Consider the following 6,999-nt stretch of genomic DNA (forward strand, 5'->3'; position numbering starts at 1 on the left):
GTGCTAAATTACTTTGCATAATTCACAAAACCACATACATATAGACCTGTGTCATGGTTGACTGAGGAATTTAATGTTAATTTAATACGTTTATTTATCTTTCATTGATGGGTACTTGTTTCCGTTAACTTTGGTTGGCTGGAGCTGGTTATTTGCTAACCAATTTTCAAATATGATCATGGTCCAAAGTTGTTTTACTATTAAATGTACTGTTATATTTAATTTTGTGTTATTTGTTTCAGGTTTTGCTGGTGGTTTGTTATTTGTTTTGTTCAATTCATTACATTTAACTGTCTCCTTTTTTGTCTGTATGGGCACCAAATAAGTTGTTGCAAAGTAGGGTGATTTCTCCCTGCCCCTTTAGTTAAAAGAACAGTATCTGAACTTTAGAACAGTGGAAACCTGAATACTGCTTGTGAATAAATTTTTATTCTTAATTGACTACACCAGAAAAAGCTCTGCTTCAAGAGAATCACCTGCTAAGACAGACATTGGACCGTTAGTCAACAAGTGGTTTTCATCCTCTGACAAAAACCTACAGGAATAGGTGTTATTGTAAAACGTTCACTGAAAATGAAAAAGAACATGCAGCTAGATGAAAATTTAAAGCCTTGTTCTTAAAAAAATCTAAATATGTATTACAGTTACATAGTTACATTACTGTTAGTCTGTTTTATAAAGGTAGTATTATATTTCTTTTTCTGGTGCGCACCATCTGTATTTCTCGCTTTATTTCTCGCTTTATTCTCTCACCGAGTGGCAGAGGAGAGCATTTGGTGATCTGAAAGCACACGTGATTGGTCTGTGAGTTTACTTCGCTGCAACGCACGTAAACCATAAAGACAATAAACGCTCTGCCGCTATAAATGAACACCGTCAGAATTAAATCCATCTCAGTAGTTTATCTGTTTGGGTTCTGAAGAGTAACTGTTTATTATACCTTGGCTGTATTGATAAATATCTTTCAGTTATGATTACTTAACTTAGTATCTATAATTACATAATCATTGTGTGAAACCTTGTATTTTATATGCATTAACCAATACTCACATTGTATTTGATCATTTTTATTACTCACAGTGTATTTTACACGCATTTATATAGAAGATTAACCAATAATCACAATATATTCTTTACATATATAGTAAAACATTGTTTGACCAGGCATGTGACTAACACAGACTTTATTATGACAAATTAACCCACATATTTATATATTTATATGTGAGAGTAGAGACGTGGGTCTCCTCAGGTTTTACGGATTGGAAGCTGGCGTGTCCCCCCGGCTTCTGACGGGAAGTTCGGATAAAGGCCAGGTGAAAGGTTCACCTCGAGATTGATCCACTCGTAAATAAAAAGAGTAGAAGCTGTTCCTACTCAAGGGTTAAGGATTGGAAGCTGGCGTGTCCCCCCGGGCTTCTGACGAGAAGTTCGGATAAAGGCTAGGTGTAAGGCTCACCTCGAGATTGATCCGCTCCTAAACAAGTGCAGATGCTGTACCTGCAAGAGTAGATGCTGTTCCTACTCAAAGTCTTTTATAATTTTGTAAAAAAGAGTAGATGCTGTTCCTGCTCAAGAAATTTGGTAAAAAATTAGTAGATGCTGTACCTACTACGAAGTTTTACAAGTTGTTTAAATAAGAGTTATTGTATGATACTGTGGATGTAACTGCTAGATATTTCTGTGCACATTAGAGGGTAGCAGAGCATTGGATAACAGGTGTGCCTTGCCAGGCAGGGGGCTGTATTCCCATAGATTAATGATTTGTTATTAATACAGATATAGATAATTGACAAAACATCGAGTTAATATATTGGGCGTTTCATGTTGAAAGTTGCGGGCTTTAAGAAGCGTGACTGGGACCATATGGAAAGCCTTCATTAGAGCGTGAGTGTTAGTTTAAAATAAATGAGTAGCTTAAAAGTGTGAACGGGGGTCCTTAGGTATAATCGAAGGCGGACCGGGAGCGGTATCTCGCGGGTGGGCGGCGAACCACTGCTTGTGTGCATTGCTTATTCGTGTCTTCTCTGGGGTAAAACAAAACAAATAAAACGGGGTATACATAGCAGTATAAACTATAAGTATAAGTGAAGTGAGTCTGTGGCCAATAAGTGTAAGAGGGTATGCGTGTGTATGTGTGCATCTTCCAGGGACTGAGTGTGTCTGACTTTGTGATTGTGTATGTGCGACTGACAAAGAGAAAAAGAAAAGGGTCTACGAGTGTCTGTTACAGGGATTAAAAGTGTGCCTGTGAGTGTGAAAGTGTGCGTGTCAAGTTTCCCAGAGAGAGAGACAGAAAATGTGTATCTTTGTTTGACTGGGGGCTTGGAAAAGTGTGTGGCAGTGAGTGAGAAAGTGTATGGCAGCGAATTAAAGAGTGTGTGTAAGACAGAGTGAGTGAAACAGAAGTATGTGTGTGTGTGTTGAAGTGTGTGTGAAACTGTGTGTGAGCGGGGCTCCTGCGAGCGGTGTGATTGGTTGAGTGTACGAAATCTTGTGTGACAACGAAATAGGAATGGATGAGTCCCACTGCAGGGGAGGAGTCCAAGGTGTAGTAGGTGGGTGGAGTTGGTCCAGCCCACTGATTTGGTTTTAGACTGAGAGGTTGGTTTTATTTGTGAATTAACGCTTGTGAGATATCATAGAAAATAGAACATCAGTTCAGTAGGGAAATAGAGTATTACACAGTGAAAATGGGGGACAGAGGTGAACAGGGGGAGAACACTTTTGTACGGGTAGATAGATATATATATAGAAGAAGATATATAAGGCTATAAAAAACCTAACTATACTAGATAAGGATCTATCTGTAAACGGAGCGGTGCAGTAGATATTACTACTTGTCATAAATAATTAGATTATTAACAGAGTAAAGTGCGATGACATTGATTACGAAAGTGACTGATGTGACATAGAAATATTATATAATATAAATATGCATACGTTACAAGACAGTTCTAAAAAGAGAATGTGAAAATGTGAATACCCAATCATGAGTAAAGTGTACTTTAATGTAAGCAAGGTTGAGGAAGTGTTAATATAAATAATTAAAGTTGTTCATTAATGTCCAAGTGGTGTGTGACTGAATAGATAATTAGAGAATTTAATAAAGGGATTATGGGGTTGGTTAGCAAAAAATAAAAAGAAAAAAAGAAAAGGGGGAGTCAGAATTGAGGAAAATAATTAGCTTAATTTTGGACTATACCTTGGGGGCCCTACCCTAACAGGGACATATGTCTAACTCTATATTCTATAAGCAAATCTAATAATGGAAATAATGAATGTGTGTGGCTGTGTCGGAATCGTTTCCTATTGCAGAAATACTAAGCAATTTGGATTGGCCATTTTTGCAGTGCTTTGTAAAAACTGAGCAGTACATTTTTCCCCATATAGTTCACTATTAATTATATTATATTATAATAATATTGTACAGAAGATGTATGCTAGAAATTCCAAAATATACTATGCCATGCAGTACTGCTGTGTAAGATGTCCTCAGAGCAGGACAAATAAACATGGTTTATTATTTGATTTTTAAATAATCAGTTCAATAAATTGAAAATGCTACATAGTGAATAGTGAATGAGTTAATGAGTGAGCCATTCCAAACACAGCTTTTTCTATCAGGTGATTTAGTCAATTATCTTACTATTCGTTTCTTATTCAGACTGATCTCAGTTCAGTCCTAGCTGAATGAGACTTATATAAGACAGATGTAATATCTAATTTCTCTATGTTCTCAGGTATCTCAGTCTATGCTGACATTTTGATCCTCTTAAGAGGGATAGTTGATTTCAGACACCAGTGAGGAAAGACGTTACTGATTTGAAAAGGAAACTGAGTATTGGATGTAATACAAGCTGTAGTGCATTGGGTCTTTCTCATTTTAAATAAGGGGAAATAAAATGTGTTTAAAAACAGCTCTCTGTTTTGCTTTACGGTATTAAATTAGACTAGAAAGAGATCTGGAAAACAGCATAAATCTAGTTTTCATGCTTATACAATGCCACCTATAAAGCAAATGCATTCTGTAATTTTCTGGCTGTAGCATGAACAAAATCAGCTAAGCAATATAAAATTGTTTCATCAGCATAATGGTAAAGTTTGCAATCTGAGAAGCAGAGCCAGCAATATAATTTATATATATATTAAATAAAACTGGACCAAAATTTAACCTTGTGGTACACCTTTAAGGTACAGATGCCAAATCTGAATAATTCATTGACATGCACTGTTTTGGGTCTATTCCAGAGCAGTGTCATCAAAGCAAATAATTTAAGCTAAATTAAGTGGGAAAAAAAGGTAATAATGATGGTAATAAATGGAATATGTATACAGTAATAATCTATAATAAACTATGGATACTCTGTGCCGTGCACAGGCTTTCACGGTCAACATCAGAGTGTGAGTTTATGACAGTCTGACATACCTGGGTTGGCGTTCCCTAGCTGTACCCTGCAGGAACACTACGGCACTGAATGTTGATAAAACTGTGCTGCTACGCTGTGTGTGGTTCAGTGGGCTAGGCTGGTTAGCCAAAGACGGGTAAGATCCCAACGTATTACACAGGGACAACCTAAGACAGGCACAGTCTCGATCTGACCACCACATGCATTTTAACAGAACACGGAGAAAACATTGTGGAAGGGAAGCGCAGCCCAGGGGAGAGTGAGTGGATGAATGAAGTGATGGGGTGTGTGCCAGTGGAGGCCTGAGCAGGGTAGACCAGCCCAATGGACAGTCAGAGGGTGAAGCAATTTTGCGTTAAGTTCTCTGAAACATAAATTCTGTTTCAGAAAAAGGGGGAGATGTAAATAGATCACCATTATTACCACCATTATTTGCCAGACTATTGTTTTATATTTTTTTTATCTTTTTAAACCTATTATTAACTTTTTGATTTTTTCCTCACCACTATTACCACCATTTTTTGACCAATCATTATTTTATACATATAGAGCATTGTTCAACTTTTACTTTATTTATGTATCTATTTATTTTTAACTTTTGGTTTTAAAACAACCACTATGCAGATGAGCACTGATTTAAAAAAGGAACAGTCTTAACTTTAAGACACACTCAATCCTAATTTAAAAAGAAGAAATAAGAAACTTAGAAATCACAAAATTGAACTTTCACTATTCAACATGTGAGCCACTTTTTGAGCAAGGGAAACAGTAAGTGAGATTTGACAAATTGTTTAAGGAAATAGATATATTGTTGATAATTGTGAAACGCTATCTGCTGTGCATTGTATATGCATAAAATACATATTTACAGATTTTGTTTGGTTATATTGATCAGTAAATGTAAAACATTGTTCTGTTTTATTTGCTATAATAACGTGGACAAAGCAAAGCATAACATCTGTGTTTATTAATATTGATAATATTATTATCTGTAATGGAAAGATTGATACAGAGAAAATAATCACTTTCCACTATCCCAATTCTTAAAGCACTTAATAAAATCAACCAAATATAGAAATCAAGTCTTTATAAAATCTTGGGAACTGAATAAAGTCAGAAACATAATTTCTTAGTAAAATAGCACACCGCAGAAAATTAAAGTGGCAGGTAAAATAATATAGCCACAAGCGGTGATTCTAAAGTCCAAGCAAAAGTAACCCAAGAAAGCCCAGTACATCAATATGGAACCATTCCTGAGACAGAAGCCACATTATGTGTAGTTTGTGCTGAGTTTAAAACTTTGGGCCCTGATATTCTATTAATCAGTGTGGATATGAAGGGGAAAATAGAGCAGCTGATCATTAAGATCTATATAAAAAACATGAATTAGATGTATTTCCAGGTGTTTGTTTCTTATTTATTATCTATAAAGTATTACCAATACAATAGGAGAAGATCTACAGGAAGCTTTCAGTGGGAGGTTTAACAGCAGGTGTGTGTAAAGCAGCAGTTTTGGGCTGTGAAGCAGTAAAATATGGTCTGTACATTGATGGAACTCCAGAGCTGGGTTGTTTTAGTGTCTAGTGCTGATCTTTAACTTTGGTAGGGTCTTTGAGAGTGGAAGTAGAAGTGTTTGAGTTTGTGTGTGTGCACATGAGCGTGTGTGCATGCATGAGACATAGTGTGTGTCTGGTGGTAAACTTGGTCGAGCAAATTGGAAGTGTTTGTAAGATCTAATTTGGCTATAAGAGATTAGTTAGAGCAACAGGGAAGCAGTTACACTAAAAGGGAAAGGGGTGTGAGCTAAAGGAAGGTAAGAGCCAGTAATCAAGGGTGCTGACAATTAAATGTAGTAATTTAAAATTGAAAATGACTAAATGTTAGGGATTTAAAGCACTTTTGACAGTAAAGATCATGATTGAGTATAACTGAAAATCAGAACAACTGAAGAAGGTAAGACAACAACAATTGGGCTAAAATCTGTGCACAGACAAAATTTAAATATGAAATAATTAACTTCCAAGGGGAAATTAGAGCTCAAGGTAAGTGTGATAAATGTATTTTAACCATGTATTTTAACTTGCAGGAAGGAGACACAGCGGAAGCATTAAAAGACTTCCAAAATGAATAGAGAACCTTAAACATGATTATAATGAATATAAAAGTCTCGTTTCAGATCTGTTTACACAGGGGGAGAAGGAGAACGTGGTGCAAAGGTGGACCAGTCCAGACACAGAGTGAGAGCTCCTCCGCCATTACGCACGAAAGGGGAACGAGCCTGGCTGGATTGAGCCTTTCCAGGTGACTGAGAGAACAACGTACGCAGATCACCTGATAGGCGAGGGTTCGACAGCTGTGCAGCAACAGAGATCGCTCACAGAGCCAGAAGGAGAGGTGAGAACAGCAGCTGAATCGTCTGACCCAGATGGAGGCCCGCAGCAGGAAGGAGGGGTAGCACACTCACCCCGCAGCAGCAGACAGCAGGGGCCGTCAGTGCCTGGCTGTGACCGAGGAAAGGAAGTGAGGGAGTAACTCATTCAGCAACATTTCGATTGCGTCAAAGTACACTACATATAAACACATCTCATTA

The sequence above is a fragment of the Astyanax mexicanus genome, chromosome 1, assembly GCF_023375975.1.
Source record: "Astyanax mexicanus isolate ESR-SI-001 chromosome 1, AstMex3_surface, whole genome shotgun sequence".
NCBI lineage: Eukaryota > Metazoa > Chordata > Actinopteri > Characiformes > Acestrorhamphidae > Astyanax > Astyanax mexicanus.